The sequence below is a fragment of the Megascapheus bottae genome, unplaced genomic scaffold (genome assembly GCF_031878675.1).
Source record: "Megascapheus bottae isolate mThoBot1 unplaced genomic scaffold, mThoBot2.hap1 HAP1_SCAFFOLD_40, whole genome shotgun sequence".
Lineage (NCBI taxonomy): Eukaryota > Metazoa > Chordata > Mammalia > Rodentia > Geomyidae > Megascapheus > Megascapheus bottae.
In genome coordinates, this window is record NW_028327715.1 from 2,368,190 (window position 1) to 2,389,286 (window position 21,097).

At 37.4% G+C, this 21,097-nt stretch overlaps 1 long non-coding RNA gene across 1 annotated transcript; it reads left to right on the forward strand.

The window, feature by feature from the left end:
- Window positions 1–13,217: 13,217 nt before the first annotated feature.
- LOC150039328 (uncharacterized) lies at window positions 13,218–18,529 on the forward strand. Its single transcript, XR_016534406.1, has 4 exons — window positions 13,218–13,278; window positions 15,515–15,574; window positions 17,561–17,611; window positions 18,476–18,529. It is a non-coding gene; the product is annotated as an uncharacterized LOC150039328 (long non-coding RNA).
- Window positions 18,530–21,097: the final 2,568 nt, after the last annotated feature.

Here is a 21,097-nt window from a genome sequence, read left to right on the forward strand (position 1 = left end):
TGGTGCCTCCCTGACCCAGTGGGCCGCCTGCAGTGAGAGAAGAGGCATCTAGGCAGTGCCAGACTGGGGGATTTGCCTGGCGGACCTGCCGAAGTTATTCCATGGCCTGGCCTAAATTGCTGCAGCCCCAAGATCCCCAGGGTTCTGGAAACATGGGGAAGGGGCAGGAAGGACTGTGAGTGAAAGGATGGAGGCCAGCTCCTCTTCTTCCCCAGATGAAGAGCAAATATGCCAGATTTTCTCCCTGTAGCACCTGTATTCAGACTGTGGTCTGCCTGGACTGGCTTCCAGAAGATTTGACCCTGGCCATGCAGCTGCTAATACTGAGTCCTGAATTAAGCAAGCAGAAGAGGTGATGGAGGCCAGGTTCAACGACGAGGGAACGCATGAGGGTCAGGAACAGGATTTCTGGAGGCCATCATAGTTGTCCAGGAGTGGTCTGTGTGTTGAAGCAGAGCATTCAGTCTTCACAACCTCAGGTATTAGTAAACTGTGCATTCATTGAGAGCCTAGCATGCATCACTTGCACCATCAGATGGGAACTAGTTGCCACCCTTAGAAGCGTCACTGAATGTAGATTTTTCTACATGTTCACTGCAAGCTAATTCATTTACCCTGCATTTCACTTTTTTTAACATTGATTTTTACATCCTATTTCAAATGTCATGTTTAACAAAGGGAATCTCAACATACAGTTACTGGCACATAAATTTTAGAACATAAATAAAATTAAGCTGAGTCTTTGTATGGCATAGATAATATTAATCTATGTAATAAAACATGTCTATAGCGTATATAAGCTATCATAGCTTTTTATGTCTATGTAGTTATGTTTATATATACTGGTTAATGTTCTTTCTTTACATTGTCAGAGTGAGGAAACTATCACTCCATATCACACATAATGAAACCCCATACCTGATAGCAGTCATATTTCCTGTTCTTTTCCTGACTCTCCAATCAGAGCTCTAGACAACTACCAATGTATCTGTCTATTTGCTTTTTCAGACTTTTCATGGATTGTTTTACTTAGTATGTTTTCAAAGTTCATCCAAATTGTAGTATGTATCTATATCTATATCGATTCTACATTCTTTTGGGTGGTCAATACCCCATTGAATAGACATGCCACATTTCAAACATTCATTTGGGTTGTTACTACTTTTTGGGTGGTTTGAGTGATACAGCAGTGAACATTTGTGGGTAAGTGCTTTCATTTCTCTTCGGTATGTACACAGCTTACATCAGAAGTATTGAGTCCTATGGTCACTGTGAAGATCTGCCTCATTACATGCATTTTCCAAGGCAATTGCCTCACCTTTATTCTCGTTCTCAATTCTTCCCCATGTCTCTTGTCAGCTTTCAGTATTGTCTCTGTTTCTGGGTACAGCCATCTGCATTTCGAATGTTTTCATTGTGAGGAAAAATTCATTCAGTTCTATTTCCCCTCAATAGTATTGCATAGAGAATCTGAAGTATTCTGAAAAACTTCTTTCAGTATGTCGAGAGATTCCTTTCTCACCATTCCTGTGCATATTGACACATAAGTTACAAATAGTCTTGTATTAGCTTACATTAATTTTAAGGTGGAGGATTGGATTGCATTTTTTGTACAGGTATACAATATATTGTAATCAATCTTCCTTTATTACTTTCCCCAAATTTTTTCAACAGGTTTCCTTGCTCTGTCAGAATTTTTGCAAGCAATCTAGCTATTTCAATATTTACCCACTATTTTTATTTTACCCATCCTTCTCCATTTATACTTAGGTAGTCCTTTAGTCAAATTCCTGCTGTATGTTTATCCATATAGGCCTAAACATGAATATATATTCCTTTAAGTTTTTGATTCTGCATATGAGTAAAAACCTAATTTTTGTGAAGGTAGTTTGTTTGGTTCTATGTTCCCAAATTGTCTCCCATTTTTTTGCATTTTTAGTTTGTATGGCTGTGTAATATTGCAGATATACAGACATTAATATTGAGCGCATCAACAGTCTTTATAAAAATAAGAAGTCATGTTTATGTCTACTCTTCCTACACATCACTTTCTATAACTAGGACAAATTCTGAAGTGCATAGAATGTATTGACTTAACTGTTTCAATTTCCTTTGGTATTGAATTTGGTTTCAACATTTTGGTATAATGAGAATTACTAATTTTGGTTGCATACTTATCATTTTGTAATGATTAAATATTTTATTAGCTTTTATGAATAGTACCATGAGGTCTCATTATAATAATCCTATACATATGTACATTGAACTTTGAATGAGTTTCTCCTGTCCTATTCCTTTTAACACTTGTGTCCATAAAGCATTTAATAGGTTTCTGCAGACTATCTCCATATATATATGTGAGTGTCTGTATGAAACATTATCTTCCTCATACCTACTTTCCATCTCCCTCTCTCACTTATCTAATCAGGAGGTTTCCCTTTGTTGTGTTTTTGTTTCACTTTGTTTTGTTTTTTTATTACACATATCCCATTTTTACTATTTTTTATCATCATTACTTTAGATCTAGTTTCCACATGAATGGAAACCTGCAGTATTTGACATTTTGAGCTTGGTTTATGACAGTCAACATGATGATCCCAGTTCCATCCATTTGCCTGGAGACAATATTTGACTCTTCTTTATGTGAATCAAACTCCATTGCTTGTAAGTATTACATTTTTTTCCTTTTTTCTTTTGCCAATCCTAACACTTGAACTCAAGGCCTGAGCACTGTCCTTGGGATTTCTCAGGGCTAGGGCACTACCATTTCTGGCTATTTCGGGCTTTTGTGTAGGTGGTACCAAGGAATGTAACCCTAGGCAAGCGCACTACCACTAGGCTATGCTCCGGGCCCAAGTGTTACATTTTCTTTATGCATTCATTGGTTGTTGTTTACCTAAGCTGAGCCACAGTCTAGCAGTTGGGAAGAGCACTACAATAAAAATGGGTATTATAAATATGTAACTGTTTTCTCAACTTACACTCCTTTGGATGTATGTCCAAAGGTCATATAGCAGCATCTGAGCTTTATGTCTAATCAATCCTTTGACTCTATATGCAAAGGTCATATAGCAGGATTACAAGGTTGCTCTATTTTAGTCCATCCCAAGTGCCCCTAAGTAGGAGAATTTGAGGTCAAGCCCTAGAGTTTGTTCTCTTGGCTTGCTTGCTGGTACTCAGCCACTTAAACCATACTCCAGCTTGGCGCTTCTTGCTGCTCACATCGGACGATGAAATACCATGGTCTTTCCCCCAGGGCTGGGGGGGAACTGTCATCAATCAGGTTTCACTCTACTGATTAGCTAGGGTTACTGGAACTAACCATCATAAATAAATATATGTATATGTATAAATGCATATATGCATATACACATATATACTCATACATACACACATATACATACAAACTTATATGTGAGTTTGTGTATATATATATATCTGTATATATATTTATATACAGGTATGTATATATTTGTAGCATCCTATACATATGGGATTTCCACAGTGGACACACTAAATTACATGCCACCCCACTGTAGTGTATTGTATAAAGGATCTTTTCCCTGTGTCTACTCTCACAAACTCCTCATCAGCATTTGTTGTTTCCTTTTATAATAATTGCTATTCCCACTGTGGTGAGATTGCAGTCTCAGGGTCATTTTGCAAATGAGGTGGAAACCATTTGTACTTCTGTAATCTGAAGAAGTCATTTGCTAAATTATTAATTGGATTTTTGGTTTTTGTTTGTAGAATTGTGTATTATCAATATTAGCCCTTTTGTCTTATATAGGGGACCAAGACTTTTTCCTATTGTGTAAATTGTTGCATGAATTTATGGTGTCATTTGATGTGCAGAGACTTTTTAATTGATTGGAATCCTATTTGTCAATCAATTCTTATTCTTCTGGAGTCCTATCCAGGAAATCATTTCCTATGTCTCTTGTTCACTGTCACCCTGTGTTTTTCTGTAGTGATGTCAAAGTTTCAAATCTTAATATGAATAGCTTTGATCCATTTTGAATTGATTTTTGACTGTATAGAGACACTGTGGTTGTAGGTTCACTCTTCTACATGTAGATAAGCAGTTGTTCAAAATTGTTAAAGAGCTGCCTTTACTTAAACTATACATTGATTCCTTTTTCCAATAATTGGATGAAAATGGCTGTGTGCATTTAATTTTGAGTCTTCTATTTTGTTTCCTTAGTTTTCTAAGGACTATGTTGTTTTTATCCATGTGGCTTTACAATCTTTTAAAGTCTGGTAGTATAAAACCTTTAGTGTTGTGATCTTTTTACCCAGGATTATTTTTACTACCTAGGATATTTTATGTTTCCCAATGAATTTAATGATTTATTGCTATGATGATTTCAGGAAAAAAATCACCATGAAGTTTTGGTGAAATTTTCCACAAATGTGAAGATTACTTTCAGAAAGGTTTAAAACTGATATTAGTTAATAATTAACATGAAATAATGATACATGTTAAGGCTTTACTATAACTATCCCTTAATGATTAAGTACTATTAATATAAATTCTACCAATTCAGTTTTCCATTTTCTAGTGCCTTTATCTATTTTTTGAAGGCTTGATAGAGTAGGCCCTTCCAGTTTTTATTTAGGGTTCCTGCTAGGTATTGTTTTAACAGAGGCTAGGATTAACTGAAGAGCTTAATTTTTAGTGTATATTTACTGTATCAGGCAGTATAACCATGATATTTGCCATGTGTATACACTGCATTTTAATAAGAAGAATATCATTACTATTGCTTTGGACTTTCTAAAGGCTAGAGCTCTACCACTTCTGGCTTTTTCTTTATTTTGAAATTATTCTTTGTATTTTTGAAACTCCTTGAAGAGCCAAGTACTAAATGTAGTAGAAAACCACCTCCCAAAAGCTCAGTCCATTTTCAGATGATAAAGACAGTTTGAAATTTCCACCATATACTGTATGCAATTACAATGAAACTCAACATGATTTTTATTCGTAATTCTGATGTGTTGAACTCAGAAGGAATGCCTAAGTAGTTTACTATTAAGTTTCTTTTTTTCCAGCAGAAAGTATTTCTAAGATTTCAATAAGTAAAAGTCTTTGGCAAATTCACTATAGTGACATTAATACAGAAGGGACATGTTGGATCAAGGTTGAGAGGCTGCTGGGGAATCCCTGGAATACTTCACTACCTCTTTAACTGGATTTAAGTTAGCAGGAATAATTTTTTTTAAAAAATTCCTTCGTAAAAGAAAGTTTATACAAAAAATTCCTAAAAAAACAAAGAACCATAAATATGATGTGTTCAGTACAGGAGAGAGAATGACTCTTGAAAGCTTAGCTCACTTCTGGTTTAATTTTAATAAGCTAGGCCACTCTTGAAAAAAGACCTTATATGAAGGGCTCTGTAGTGTGGCCTTCAAATATATTGGATATATTAAGTTTACTAAATAAGTGTATGTCATGTAGTACATGCCATATAGTATGTTACTTGTAATAGGATTATTGTATGTAATTAAACTGGGTTTGGAGGCACAAATAAAATTTATTGCAATGCAGAACAAGTTTTTCATGTTTCTATTAAATGTGTCATCACAAACAACAATGTAATGGTGTTCTATGACTTGGAAACAATGTAATTTACAGTATTGCCAAACAGAATTCCACAAAAACTTTATAGCACACCTTATGTGACTAGCTCAAAGTCCTTAGTTCAACTAAGTGATATGGAAGCATTTTAGTAAAGTGCCCACTGTGAGAGCTGTTTTAAGAGCAGTCTGTTTGTTACAGAAAAATTGTGACAGTGAATACTCACCACATTCTCTGCAATGCTACATAGCACTCACACATTCATGGGCAATGAAACCATGGACACACAACTCATTTCACATTAGAGTGAACAGATCTACAATATTTTTTAAAAACAGTTCTAATGGGGTCTGAAATAAAATATTCTCTATATACATATATATAATTCCTAATTCTTAAGCCTCTTAAAATTTCTAAAATGGCTCTTTGACTTGTCTTTAAAAAAGGAAAAAATGTGCAATGCACTTATATTTGCACTTTTGAATTAAGGAAAAATATATGCTACAGTGACAAAACAACTTGGGACGGGTATGGGTCTGTTTATAGTATGTACATGATCTTTGGGTATTCATGAGAATCAGTTTATCCCTTGGAGCAACTTAATTTTCAGAGTCACCCAGGAAATATATTCAACCATTTACAAAACCACAAATTCTAACATGCACTATACAAAGTCATGATCTTATTTATCTGCACATTCTTCCACAAGATAAGTATACATTAAAAATATTGCTCAAGACATAAAATATATATTATTTCTTTCCTTTTCCATTTATGCATATAAATATTTTACTGAACATACACCCTCATTCAATAAACAAATGGAAAAGTTGCTTTAAAGTGTAGTTCTCTGCTATTTAACAATATAAAGTATAAAATGAGTTCTCTGATATTTAGCAATATAAAGTATAAAATGCTTACAATATAGCCATTAAAGAGCAAAATTCAAGACATCTGCAAACCAATACAGCAGTGAACAGTTCTTTATACAAAAGTCCATTAAGAAAAAGTAAATTTTGTAACATTTTACATAAAAATAAAAGCAAAAAGGGCACTGTTTCATCAGCACATTCTTCACTTCTCTCTGGACTAGAGGCCAAACATATGGTTCACTCTTCGGATCATCTTATTTTCCATTTAGTTCTTGATCAACTTGTTTTATGCATTCTGGTGTGCCAACGTATATTCCATGGGAACAAGCTCCACTACTTTTCCCAAATTAAAGAGTTATCTAATTTTTTGGCTGAATTTTGAGCTAATAAATGGTCTTGTAACAGCCCAATTCTGACTTATTCCTAAGTACATATCAAGTAATCAAACCCAGATCTTCGTGCATGCTAGGCAAATGCTCCACCACTAGGCCAATCTCCCAGACTCTTTTTTTTTTTTTGAAAAGTAAGCGTTTTCTTTTTTTTCTTTTTATTCTTGTAATTAATAGAAGGGTTACATTATATTTGCAGATAAAGGGTGCATTAATTCATATACATTGATACCCTTTCTCATGTCTTGGTCCCAATTACCCTCCCCCCCAACCCTACCCCTCATCTTGTTTTCCCCCTTCCCTATCCTATTTCAAATAACCAAATATAAATCCCAGACTCTTATTCCAGGAATCTTTTTTTTTCAAGTTTGGATTAACAGAAAAATTTTCCACATTAAATACAGAGGCAAAAGAAAAGGTGAGGTATTCTATGTGTTGAAACTATTTTACTGTCGTATTCGACTTTGGTCTTATGTCCTTTCCACTTTCAGTCCACTGTCTTTAAGGAGAACTGCTATGCCTTTAATTCTCGAACATTCTGTTCCTCATTCTGCAGTGATGTAAAGATGACCAGTGCATTCTGTTTGGGGTTGCCATAGGAGCAACCATATTAGTAGAGTTTGCTCTACAAGGTAAGGGTCTGAGCAAGGGCAGTCTGTCTATCATAGGGTTTGCTCTCTATGCCATTGGACTTTCTTCCCGTCCTTCCCATAGGGATTAAAGTAAAAAGAATGAATTTTTTCCAGGGAGGGCTTGTTGGATCATGTGAGGGGGAGAAGGGGCTGATTGAAGGGGACTTGGAGGAGTGAGAGCTGACTGGGAATCTCTCTGATTCTTACATATGAAGGCTTTGCCTGGTAGCTACCTGAATAAAGTGTGTGTGTGTGTGTGTGTGTGTGTGTGTGTGTGTGTGTGTGTGTGTGTGTGTATGGGGGCTTGAAACTGGGGCCTGGACACTGTTCCTTAACTTTTTTTTCTCCAACTCCTACCACTCTGCCACTTGAGCTACAGCTCCATGTACAACTTTTGCTGGTTATTGGAGATTAGCGTTCCACGGAGCTTTTTGAGGCTTTGAACTTCTTGTCTTCAGATCTCAGCTCCTTAATAGCTGGGATTTCTGATTAGTCAATCACCTAAAGCCCATTTCCTCTGAAGATTTAACAAACTGGGTTTAGGGGAAGTGATGAACCAAAAGGAATGAAAAGAAAAAGAAAAGAAAAGTTCTTAGCCTGAAAGGTAGCAGGAAAATCAGCTATGATTTAAATTTGTGACAGAGTTTGATCCTCCTCTGTGTCTAGCTATTTACAAGCTGAAAGGCTGGAGACAGTTTGAGTCCTTTTGCCTAATTCTTTTAGGTTACATGAAGCTCTTCACATTTCTGTTACAGCTCTACAGCAGAAGCAGGGCTGGCTACATGACTTCCTGCTATGTCTTGAACTCTTGTGGCTCCCATGGCCAGGGCCTAAGGACTAGGGACTGCAAGCATTGGGAGTTCTGTTTCCCTTGTGTATGAAATGGTATGGCTGGATACAATGTGCTTTACAAGTGTCTGCTCCAGATCCAAAAGTCAGAACCAGTATTTTACCTAAATGTATTTATTTATATATTTTTACAAGAAGAATTTTCTTATTTTCATGTTACTTTTTCTTTTGAAGAGTGTAGGAATGTATTACCTGTGTCTGGATGCATTAGTGTAAATATCATATTATTATTATTATTATTATTATTATTATTATTATTGGACAGTTTTGAGTATGTGGGTGTGTTTGTGTGTATGTACAGATGTTGTGAATGTGTGGTAACACTGGGGTTTTAATTAGGGGTCTTAAATGCTTTCACAACTTTTTTTGCACCCAGGATTAGTGAATTATGACATCTGCTACAGGTCCAATTTCAGCTTTTTTTCATATATTTTTATTGTAATTAATAGAAGGGTTACATTACATTCGCAGATGGAAGGTGCATTACTTCACATACATTGATGCCCTTTTTCAAGTTCAGCTTTTTTTTTCTTTTAGATAAGTGGAGTCTCCTGGCTCTTTTCTTAGGTTTCTTTGAATTGAGATCCTCAGAACTCCTTAGTAGCTAGGATTATAATATCTTTTTATTCCCATTGACATTGTATTATCTTAACATATACCCACTCTGTGTGAAATATTATAGAATGTACAAGATTTCTCATGCTTTCTATTTCTTTTATAAAATGTTTCCAAGTAGAAAATCCACAATAACGGTGATATAAACTCTCTTAATAATGGATTTATTTACATCTCTAGGTCCCGTGAAGCAATGCATTATCTGTAAAGGTGCCTTGTATATCAGTGAAATTTTGTTGATTCAAAAATTTTTCTTCTCTTGTTCTGTAACAGAACTATGAAAAGTAATTGCAGAATGTACTTCTCCCGGGATTGGTTAACTCTGAAGAATTATAGCTTTCAAGGTTTCATAGGCTATAGATTTTAAAAGGCTCACCACCACCTAAAACAGTTCTGTGTACATGACTTTCCATAATGTTTGGTATATTAAGTATATTTTCAACACAATCAGTGTGAAATTCTTCTCTGTTTTCCCTCTCTTAGGTGAATGGTTTGTTACCTAGTGATACTATACTGAGATATATCCGGATTACACTGTAGCAGTGTTGACCCTCAACAAATGTAATATGTAAGTCATGGGATTCAAAGATGCTAAACCATGAGTAAAAGTCCCAAGCTTGGCTGATGAGATTGAGAATATACCTATACTTTCTTTGTTAATAAATGTCAACTCTATGGAAATGATATGTCACACATTCACAAATTAAACACGTTTCTTTTTCTTTCTTTCTTTCTCTTTTTCTTTTTGTGGTCTTGGTACTTAAGATTCAGGACATTAGCACTGTCCCTGAGCTCTTTTGCTTGGAGCTAGTTTTCAGATACTTTGTGCCACATCTCCATTTCTGTTTGTGAATTGCAGATGAGAGTCTCAGGGACTGTTGGCTGTGACTGGCTTCAACCCTGAGCCTCAGCTGTATCTCCTACAGAGGAGAACTACCAGTGTATGCCAGCACCACCAGGCTTCCTTCTGTTTAAAATACTGCAGTTGAGATGCTGTGATAGGCATGCCTGAGTCCATGTAAACTGGGCTCTGGCATCAGCTGTTGATCCAGCATGAGCAATTGGTGAGTGGATTTACCTGTCATTTGAAAGTAAAATCATTTTGAAATATGGTACCAAGACAAAGTTGATATTACTGCCCAACCATATCATGTAACTATTATCTGTTTTGAAAATAAATACCAAAGGAAAGAGGTCAAAAGAAACTTTCTCATAGGCTGTTCTAAAGTTAACTATGAGGATCTAAAAGAGTATCACAGGTCAGGCACTCAAGTCACAATGACTAGTTTGAAGTGAGGAGGAATTCAGATATGAAGTAGCTAAAGGAATCAGGATAAATGTGTCAAAAGCCAGGACTATTTCACCTGAAATACCACCATCATGATGGATAGGAATCTTGCTTCCGCTGTGCAGATCTTTTTCTCCATAAGACAGGCAGGAAAGAAAGCTAGTATTGGTGGAAGCAAGGAGTAAAGGGGAAACAGAATCAAATATTTAGATGATATATCAGCTGGAATTTTTTTATAATGCGTGAAGTGGAAAACAATGAACACGGATACAAAATTTAAAAGCCATATCAGCTGGAGTTTCTACATAACGAGCGAAAGGGAAAAGAGGAGACCTGGAAGCAGAATTTGGGTGATATATCAGATTCAGCTTCTACCTAGCAAGGGAAAGAAAATCTAGGAAACAACAAAACCACAGAAAACATTGGTGTAGGTTCACAAAGAAAGAATTCTTCATCAGTCTTGTCTAAAAGCTTTGATTTTTAGAGATGAACATTTAGTTAGATCCCAAAGTCTCTCTTTTAGGAAAACACAAGAAATACCCTCTTGAATATATATATACATATATATATATCATATTTATAGTTAGTCTTCAGTGAATTGCAGCTAATTTGTGTGAAAAAGTACATATAGGAAGGGCCAGGTGTATGGCCTAGTAGTAGAGTGCTTGCTTAGCATGCAGGAAGCCCTCAGTTCTATTTCCTGATAACACATACACAGGAAAAGTTGGAAATGGTGCTGTGTTTCAAGTGATATAGCACTAGCCTTGAGAAAGCTCAAGGACAGTGCCCAGGCCCTGAGTTCAGGCTCCAGAATTAGCAAAAATTAAAAAGTATATATAGGATTTTACATAGTATTTGACTGTGCTTAATTTAATGATTCAAAGCAGATCCTATCTCTATCTAGAGAGGTCAGCTATGATAGGTCAAATAATGAACATAGATAGGCATATGTATGAAGATATACAGAGACTAAATAAGTATGTAGGACCGATTTTTTTCTTTGTTTTTATTTTGTAGGATGGGGACTTGAACTCTGAGCCTGTGTGCTATTGTCCCTGAGCTCTTCAGCACAAGGCAGGGGCTATACCACTTGAGCCATAGCACTACTTCTGGGTTTCTGGTGGCTAGCTGGAGATTCCAGTCTCATTGGAAATTACAGTGGCAAGGCTGGCTTTGAAATATGATCCTCAGATTTCAACCTCCTGAGTAGCTAGGACTTTAGTCACTTGATCCCTGCATTATGGAAACTATTTTGAATGTCACAGCTGTGCAGCTCTATCTGCGCCATACTGTCCTTTTAAAGTTGGTGAATGATTGAGACACCAGTGAGGAGATGGGGTTCTTGATGTTGCAGTGAACAATGAAGAGAACTCTTAGAAAACTCTGATAGGATAGCTTGTTTGTAAGACCCTATTCTGAGAGGCTGTACACATTTTGTAGACTGCAATGACAAATGATCACAGAAAAAGTAGCTTCTGCAGTAACAATTTACATCACAACACTGGGGAATATAGGGCTCAAATCAAAGGGCCCACAGCTACTTGGCCCCTACTCAGGGCTGAGGAAAAGGAAGTTCCTTGTAGATCCCTTTTCCCTGTTTTCCTGGTTGTGGACAATTGTCAGGCCCATGATTCCTCCTCTAGATTGCTGCCCTTCTTGGCACATGCCATTCTTATTTTTTCATATATTTTTTATTGTAATTAATAGAAGGGTTACATGATATTTGCCAGATAGATGGTGCATCACTTCACATACATTGATAACCTTTCACATGTCTTGGTCCCCATTTCCCTCCCCCCACCCCCACCCCTCATCTTGTTTCCCCCCCTTCTCTATCCAGTTTCAAATAACCAAAAACAAATATATCTGATATATCAGGTAACAAAGTGAGATACTGTAACAATATGAGATAACCAAGGGACAGCAAAAGAGATAAGAGATAACATAGTACCTTAAGAACAACAATCATTCATTATATGGCTTATGTTTCTATATCCTAGAGATCCTTTCATTTAGCATCCTACTATATGGCCTTTTGTATCAAGGTTTTGCCCTATTGCAAATCTCTGCTAGGACAGCCCAAGTTTTCCACTGATTATGACAAATGAGGGAAATCACTGAGCCTAAGTTCCTTTGAGTCTGGCTTACTTTAGTTAATGTGATTTTTTCTAAGTCTTTCCATTTCCTAACAAATGGACAATGTCATTCTTTCTGAGAGCAGCATAGAATTCCATTGTGTACAAATACCACATTCTTTTGGTACAGTGAATAGTTTTTCAAAATCTGAATCCAAGGTTTATGACTCAAGGAATAGTGTCTAGATATCATTTACCTTGGGTAAAGCATTGAAGTCTAGGCTCAAGAATGATTTTAATTGTGGAAATGAACAGTGACTGGGTGTTCCAAAGAAATCATATTCTCAAAGAAATTAGAGAGTGTTTGTGTGAGTGAGTGTGTGTGTGTGTGTGTGTTTATATGTGTGTTTGTGTGCTGGTACTCTGGTATTATGACATCTGCCCCTCTGCTCTTGTGCTTAAGTCTGATATTTTCTTTTCAACTCTTCATTTCCGGTCCAATATTTTGTTGCCAATATTTTGAATTGGAAATGTCCTTTCAAAGCCATTTCTACTCTGATTTCCTTCCATTTATTATCATCAGTCCTCTCAGTAAATGTCATTATTGAGTTGAGCAGTGGTTCACCAATCCATTCCTGGCCATGCTGAGGGCACAACAGGGGTTCATGTGATGAGACTGCGTTGCCAAATGCTAGTCTCATCCCATGCAGCTTCATCTAGTACAGGCTTCTGAAGTCAAATCTCAGTACTGCAAAGAGGCCTGGTAGGGATAGCAGAGGTGGAGGGGTAGCTCCTGTAGCAGATCCCATGCTTGGCATGGAGAAGTCCATGGTTTCAATACCCAGCATTGTAGATAGAAAATGATAGTTTTCTTTACTTTTTAGACTTAATTTTTGCGTATGTGTTTAATTTCTTCACAGTGTGGACACTTACACCCAGAGGGGAAAGTTGTCCCAGTCCTGGCCGGCCCTGAACATCTGGTGAGTCCCCCGTTGTACTTCTCATCACAGTGCTAACCAATATTCAGTGTTGTAACCATAGACAATACCCATGGCAGGCACACAGTGTCAGTACAACCTTGTTTTCAGTTTTGAAAATAAACAGGCCACAATGGAACACACCAATAAACAACTGTTCCTATTCTCTTTGGAAGTCAAGTTGCAGGATCTACGCAGATAAATGAAGATGGTCACAGTGAATATATGAAACTCACACTAATTGAATGGAATGGAATCAGATTTCACATACAAAGTAGCTAATGGAGCCTGAATCAGATCTTTATACCCCACACTTATGTTACCTTGAAAGACTCAGCATCACATCAGATAGAGGTCCTGCAGATCCTTTTATCAATCAGAGAGGTAGGACAGACAGCCACTAATACTGCAACCAAGTAGGGAACAGAGGTGCTACGGAAGCAAAAATGTAGAGGATATGTCATCTTGATTTCCTACATAGCAAGTGAAATGGAAAATAAGGGAAGCCACAAAGCCACAGTAAACACTGTGTAGATTCATAAGGCAAGATCTCTTGGCCAATGTTGCATAAACACTTTGTTTGGCAGAGGTGAACATTTATTACAGTAAGAAGCATTATTTTCCAGGAAAATTCAGGAAGTACTCTCTTGCATATACAATATATAGATAGTTTTTGATGAATTATAGATACTTTGAGAAAAAAGTAGGTATGAGAATTAACATAGTATTTGACTGCGTATAATTTAAAGATAAAGTAGTGATAATAAGGGGAAGGAAACGTATGTCTAGAGAAGTCAGCCATAAGTGTCAGATACTGGAATATAGATAGGTATGTGTATAAAGTTGTACAGAGAGTGTGCATCAAGTTTGTGGGCAGTATTTTGAATGTCACAGTAGTGCACTTTTTTCTGTGCCATTCCATCCTTTCACGAGTTGGGTGAATGACTAAGATGAGTGAGGAGAATGGAGTTCCTGTTGTTCTAGTGAGCCATAAAGAGAACTCTTAGAAAAATCTATAATCAGATCACCTCCATGAGACTTTATTCCAATGGATTGTGTATGTTTTCTAGAGCTCAGTGACAAATCACAATGAAGTAGCTTCTGCACTAACAATGTATTTGAGAGCACTGAGGGGATTCAGTTCTCCAAGGGCCCATGCACACTTGGCTCTGACTCAAGGATGAAGAAAATAATTGAAGCACAAAGTCCCATTTTGTTGTGATAGTTTTCTTGCCCATGGATTCATCCTCTAGTTTTCTGACCTACTTGGCACATGCCATTCTTTCTGTACAGTAAATACTAACATTTTTTTGGCCAGTCCTGGGCTTGAGGTCAGGGCCTGAATCCTGTCCTTGGATTTTCTCAAGTCTAGAGCTCTACCACTTGAGCCTCAGCACCATTTCTGGCTTTTTTTTTCTATGTGTGTGGTACTGAGGAATTGAAGCCAGATCTTCATGCATTCTAGGCTAGCACTCCACCACGAGGCCAAATTCCCATCCCAATGCCAATTTTTAACAAATATGAATCCAGGGTTTATGAGTTGATGCGTAGAGTATAGACATCATTTATCTTGGGCGAATCATTAAAGTCTTGGGATCAAGACATGATTTTAATTGCTGAAGTGAAGAGTGACTAGGTGTTCCAAAGAAATCACATACTCAACCAAAGAAATTATGGACTGTGTAACCTATGTGTTTGTGTGTGTGTGTGTGTGTGTGTGTGTGCGTGTGTGTGTGTGTGTGTGTGTGATATGTGTATTCATATGAGTATGCACTGGTGTTATGACATGCCCCTCTGCTCTTGTGCTCTAATATAATGCATTATCACTCAAACTCCACATTTGTAGTCCAATGTTTTGGTGCAGGATTGGAAATAGCCATTCAAAGCCATTTCTACTCTGAGTGCCTTCCACTTGCTATCATCAGATCTTCCAAAAAATGTTATTCAGTGGTTCACCAGTCCATTCCCTGCCATTCTAAGAGAAAACAGAGGTTCACATGATGAGGCAGCATTGCCAAAACTCGAATCACTCCTATGCAGCTTCATCTAACCCAAGATTCTGAAGTCAAACCTCAATACTTCAAGGAGGCCTGGCAGGGATAGTAGAGGTGGAGGTGTAGCTCTAATATCAGATCCCATGCTTGGCATGGAGAAGACCATGGTTTCAATACCCAGCAATGTAGATATTTTTCTGTACTGTTCTGGCTCAATTTTCTGTATGTGTTTAATTTCTTCGCAGTGTGGAATCTGACACCCAGAGGGGAAATGTATCCCAGTCCTGGCCGGCCCTCAACATATGGTGAGTCCATGTACTTGTCAACTGAGTGATAAACAATGTAAAGTGTTGTAACCGTAGACAATATATATGACAGTCGATCAGTATCAGTACATCCTTGTTTTAAGTTTTGACATAAATAAGAATAGAAAAGGTCAAAAGACAATTGTTCCTGTTTTCTTTGAAAGTCAAGTAGTAGGATCTATATAGGGAAATGAAGATGGTCATAGTTCATTTATAAAGCTCACACCAATTGAATGTATTGGAAACAGATTTCACTTAAAAAAAACACTAATGGAACCTGAATCACTTCTTCATACTCCACTCCTCTGTTACCTTGAAAGGCATACTATCACATTGGATGGGAGCCTACAGATCTTTCTATCAATCAAGGAGGCTAGAAAGACAGCCAACAATAGCACCAGCAAGTGGGAACTGAGGGAGTCATGGAAGCAGCAGTGTAGATGGTATATCAGCTTGATTTCCTGCATAGCAAGTGAAATGGAAAATAAGGAAAGACACAAATCCACAATATATGTCCATAAGGAAAGAATTCTTTGTCAATCATTTTATAAAAGATTTCTTTATCAGAGGTCAACATTTCTTTGGACCAAGAACCTCATTTCTAGGAAATTCCCCTTCCAAAAATAGTATATTTTGTGATTGTTTTTGATGAATTTTACCAAATTTGGGTGAAAAATAGTTTTAGGAATTTCCACAGTGTTTTACTGTGTAAAATTTAATGATTCAAAGCAGATCACACGTATATCTAGAGAGGTTAGCATAAAAGGACAGATACCAGAATATGGATATACATGTGTACAATGATATTCAGAGACTGAGCACATAGAATGTGGAAAACTATTGGAGTGTCACGGCAGTGCGATTTTGTCTGTGCCATTCCATCCTTCTGAAAGTTGGGTGAAGGACTCAGACTCCAGGAGAAAGTGAATTCTCCTGGTCCTTGTGAGCAGTGAAGGGAACTCTTAGAAAACTCTGATCAGACCACCTGGGCATGAGACACAGATTGAAGGGTTTGTACACATTTTCTAGGACTGCAGTAACAAAGGATCACAAAGGAAGAACTTGTGCACTAACAATTTACCTCCCACGACTGGGGATTATAGGTCTGAAAGTGGCTGTGAACATTTGTCTCTTGTTCGAGACAGTAGAAGGGAATGTCTCCACAAAGTCTCCCTTTTGGCTTGGACAGTTGTTTGGCCCATCCATTCCTCCTTTAGATTTCTATCCTATTTGGCAGATGCCATGTTCTTCTGTACAGTTAATGCAACTTTTTCATAAATGTGAATCGAAGGTTTCTGACTCCATGAATAGTGCACAGACGTCATTTATTTGGGTAAAGCCTTAAAGTCTTGGCATCAAGACATGATTGTAATTTTTGAAATGGACAGTTGCTGGGTTTTCTCACAAGATCACATTCTTCATCAAGGAAATTACCAATTGTGTGTGTGTGTGTGTGTGTGTGTGTGTGTGTGTGTGTGTATTCCTGTGCAGTTGCTGTGGTATTTGGCCTTGTGCTCCTTTTCTTCTTGTGCCATGGGTGTTGCTTCCACTCTTGATCTGTACATTCCCTCATCAGCATTTTGCTGCTGAACTGAATTAGCCTTTCAGACACATTCTTTTGCTTAGTGACTTTGTTTTTGTCATCTGTCTTCAGTTCTCTCAGTACATGATCCAGTAGATCACAGAGGTCTGACAGTGGTTCATCTACCCATGCCAGATCATCCTGAGAGCACAGCCAGCAAGGGATGATTGAGTCAGCATAGACAAAAGCAATCTTCTGTCCTCAGAAGCTTCATTCAGCACTGGGCCCAAACTTTAAGCTGCAGTTTCAGAGACAGGGATTGAAGCTATAGAACAGTTAGATACACAACTCAAATGCATATCTAGCGAAAACCATAGTTTAAACCCCCAACCTTTTAGGGAAATGCATTGTTTCTTCTCCCAGTGTCCCACTTAATTGTCTCTATGTTTTGTATTTTGTTATAGTGAGCACCACACATTAGAGGTCCTCATATCTGAACCGAGCGCAAATGTTTGGTGAGTTGATTTGATATCTCAGTGTACAACCGTTTTGGAGTCTGAGGACAATACAGATTATACAGACAGCCTAGGAATATCTCTATGAATTCATTTTGAATATTGACACAAATAGCGGATGATTGGGTTGGTCAAAAAACACTGGTGGATTGGCTGCTCTGTAGTCTAGGAAGCAACCAAATTTTTCATAATGTCAGTGCGTGTATGTTGTTTTCTATTAGCCAACGGAGGTGACAGTCCTACTCAGAAGTAACCCTGTGGTGAAATGGTGTGTAGAGCCTAGTGTTAAAGTTCTTATTGAGTGTGGATTGACCCTGCATTCTCCAGAATGGTGATACTGAAAAGCCCACCATTATATTGATGGAATTCCTGCTTCTGGCCTACTGTCCATTGTTCCTATCTGAGAGTTGAAATCAGTAAAGATATCCCAGATTATTGAAGGAATGGAGGAAGCAGAAAATTAGGGAATTCAGGGTTGAGTTCCTTTGACTTGCATTGAAAGTTACACAAGATGGAATTAGGCATTGTGGTAGATGTACTGAGAAAAATTCTTCCATCTTGGATGAAATCTTTAATTTTCTGAGGTCCATATTTAATATCCCCAAGAGATACAATTCCATTTCTATGGCAAAATGGAATACTGCTTTTCATTTAATAACATGCCTCTCAGTTTTGCACTGCAGTACCAGAGAAAATCACTCGAAGGAACACAAGAGCTGGAGATGTAGATGTAGCTCAAGTGGCAGAACATTTTCCTAGCAGGAGCAATGCCATGATTTCGATATCCAGCTTGTATAAAACATGTTTGAGTTCCTCTACATGGTCCAACTCAATTATCTGTTTCTAATTTTATTTCATTACTAGTGATGTCACGACGTTTCCAGCCACTGCGGTTTGTGACTCAAACATTGACATTTGGTGAGTTATCTATCATCTGAAAGTTAAACTGATTTCAATGTAAGTACAATGCCCAATCAATATGACAGCTTCTCAGAGAGTTCTCATGTAATCCTTGTGTGTATTGAAATAGAGAATGATAGCATAAATGAACACACACTTGATCATGATCTGCTTTGAAGTGAAACCTAGCAACCAAATCTTTATTTACATATCAGTGCCTGCATGCAGCTTTCACAGAGCCAACAGTGGTAAGAATCCCAGTTAGAAACAGTGAGAGTGGTCTTAATGGTTTCTCAATGAAAAGAACAACAGATCTTTTTCATTCTCCAGAATTCTGATACCCACTATCAAAACTGATGAGAATCCTTCTTCTTAGGCTACCGTTCCTTGTCCATTTGTGAGAGGCAGTTAAAAAAGCAACCAAATAAATGAAAGGACAGAGGGAGTAGAGCAGACTTAGAATGCAGAAAATTAGAAGTTCTAAAGCACTGAGTTCCTCTGAAGTGAGTTCCAACTAGCATTAAACTGCATAATATCAATAGCATTGTGCTAAGTTTACTAGGAAAGAAAAAGACTTTAATCATGCATAAAAGTTTTCTTTTATAAAAGAAATTAATTTTCCTTTCCAGGGAAAAATGGAAATACCTTTGTTCCTTTTGCTAAGTTATGTATTATTTCTATTCCTATGAATTTATTTGTGTTAGGTAAACTGTAGCCAATTTAAATAAAAAACTAACACTATGAGTTCACATGGCATTTGATTCTATCGTTTAATCCTCTAGCACGGATGGAAAAGATCCAACAGAAGTTGGGACCAAAGAATTGACAAAAAGGTCAGATATCTATATGCAGATAAACATATGTAAATATACATGGTTGTTAAACAGAGTGTTTCTGGGAATTATTTTCAAAATGTTCTCAGTGCAGCTTTTGTCTGTATTATTACTCCTTTTCCATGGTTGTTGAATAAATGAGAAACGAGTCTCACAAAAGTGTTTTGCTATTTTAGTAAGCAGTGAAGCAAAATTCCTAGACAATCCACACCTTGCTGATATATGAGATCCTACTAGAATTAGATTTGTTCCTTTGGTGTTACAGCAGTGACACACAATTCCATGCATTTGTTCTGACCAAATGAATTTTTTCAAGGTGAAGAAATAAAATGTCATACCAAAGAGACTACAAGTTTGTTTCATTGTGAAAGGGGTAAATAACCTCTTGTACAACTGTTTCCCATATTTTTGCTGGTTATGCCCAGTTCTCTGATGGGTGTGCTCTTTCTCTAGATCCAAAACTTAATTTATGCATAATATTTTCATAGTCCACTTTATGCCACACTTTAAACACTGTGGTTCTAAGGTTGGTGACACTATGAACACTTTATAGACAGCATTTATATTGGTGAAAGAGATGAATCCATGGCATTATGATTTTATTTTACTTCTTACTACTCGCATGTGAATACAGGGATCATGAAAAAATTCACATTTCAAATAAAAGAGTTTGGAGACAGATTGGGTCCACCAGCATGTGGGATGGGGGTACACTGATACTATGGCTTCTAGTCAGGGATTCAGGAATATTCTGCTTTCTTGCTTATACCTGAGACTCTGCTTCTGGAACCACACATACAGTGCAACATTTTACTGGATCCTTGGAAGATGGACAATTACAAAAATAAATTTCTACCCTGGATGTTTTCATATTGCTGTCCTCTGATCTTTGCCACCTGTGTAGAGATAATTATACATATGAACCAAAAGCATGCACATCCATCGTACATTCTGGTGAAAGCCCAAGTGGAAAGATCATTGATCAAGCAAGCCTAGGCACAAGGATTCACATACCATGAACAGAGAGTATCACAGATAGTGCTCTGAGTTGAGACCTGAGTACTGGAGATAAGGGGTGTTAGGGACAGAAAAGCTAGAGATACAGCTCCATTGGCAGATACTTGCGTGGCATACTCAAGGTCATAATTTCTATACCTAGTAGTGTGAGAAAAAAATGTGTGATTTTTTTCCAACATGGTGCAACCTGATTTTTGTATATGTTTAATATGTCCACAGTGAAGGCAACGACTTAACATCGGTTGTTTTTCATTCTAATGAAGACAACAGTAATTGGTGAGTTGATTTTTTTTAGTAATATATCATTATCGAGGATAATGTGTCTTCAGACTACACAGGACTGCCTTTCCATATCTGCAGGTAATCATGATCTGGTTTGAAACTTATTAGAAAATGATAGAGTAGATCAAAATACACTGGCTCATGGGGTGCTATGAAGTCAAGTACTAGCATCTCAAATCCTTAGATCACCACAGTTCCTGTCAGCTAGTCACATGAGCCCAGGCAGCTGGGAATCCCTTTCTGAAACAAAAAAGTAATCCCAGCAGTCTATATGGCCCGTAAAGGAGGACTATATCCTTCCTTCTATAGATGCCTGCAACCACAATCAATGGTAGCCCTGCTTCTAGACTTCTGTTCCATGTCCCTACCTTAGCGGCAGGAAAGTCACCAGGGAATAGAGGACACCTAGAATGCTGATATTTAGATGATATCCAAGTCTTGATTTCCATTGAAA